We start from the raw sequence: 1,267 nt of genomic DNA, 5'->3' as shown, positions 1-1,267 counted from the left end.
AAACAAAACAAAAAAACAAGATTATAATGTCTACTCTCATCACTTTTATTTATTATTGTACTTGAGTCTGTAGCTAGGGAAATTTGCAGATTAGAGTTATTTTGTGGGAAATGTCCAAAAGAATCCAATGAAAAATCTATTAGAACTAATAAACTAGTTCAGCAGTATTATATAAATTGATATATAAAAATCAATTGTATTTGTATGCACTTGCAATGAATCATCCAAAACTAAAATTAAGTAAACAATTTCATTTACAGTAACATAAAGAATAAAACATTTAGGAATAAATTTAACAAAAACATTTTCAATATGTACTCTGAAAACTACAAAACATTGTTTAAAGAGAGTCAAAAATATCTACAGAATAGGAAAAAGAATGCACATTCACGAATAAGAAGGCTTGATATTGTTAAGATGACAATATTCCCCAAACTGATCTACAGATTCAATGCAGACTCTAGCAGAATCCCAGCTGACCACTTTGTAGAAAGTGATAAGCTGATTGTAAAATTCATATGGAATCGCAAGGAACCCTAAGTAGCCAAACAGTTTGAAAAAGAAAAACAGCCGGGCATGGTGGCTCACGCCTGTGATTCCAGCACTTTGGGAGGCCAAGGCGGGCAGATCACCTGAGTCAGGAGTTCGAGACCAGCCTGACCAACATGGCGAAATCCCATCTCTACTAAAAATACAAAAACTAGGCCAGGTGTGGTGGCTTATGCCTGTGATCGCAGCACTTTGGGAGGCCAAGGCAGGCGGATCACAAGATCAAGAGGTCGAGACCATCCTGGCCAACATGGTGAAACCCCATCTCTACTAAAAATATAAAAATTAGGCAGGTGTGGTGGCACGTGCCTATAATCCCAGCTACTGGAGAGGCTGAGGCAGGAGAATTGCCTGAATCAGGGAGTCGAGGTTGCAGTGAGCCAAGATCACGCCACTGCCTGCACTCCAGCCTGGGTGACAGAGTGAGACTCCATCTCAAAAAAATAAAAAAAAGAAAGAGAAAAAGAAAGAAGGAAGGAGGGAAGGAGGGAAGGAAGGGAGGGAAGGAAGGGAGGGAGGGAGGGAGGGAAGGAAGGAAGGAAAGAAAGAAGAAAGGAAGGAAGGAAGGAAGGAGAAAACCAAAGTAGGAGAATTCACACTTACTGATTTCAAAACTTACTGCAATGGGCCAGGCATGGTGGCTCATGCCTGTAATCCCAGCACTTTGGGAGGCCAAGGTGGGAGCATTGCTTGAAGCTGAGAGGTCAAGGCTGCAGTG

Source organism: Mandrillus leucophaeus, unplaced genomic scaffold (genome assembly GCF_000951045.1).
Source record: "Mandrillus leucophaeus isolate KB7577 unplaced genomic scaffold, Mleu.le_1.0 Scaffold238, whole genome shotgun sequence".
NCBI lineage: Eukaryota > Metazoa > Chordata > Mammalia > Primates > Cercopithecidae > Mandrillus > Mandrillus leucophaeus.
This window is presented reverse-complemented; position numbering follows the sequence as displayed.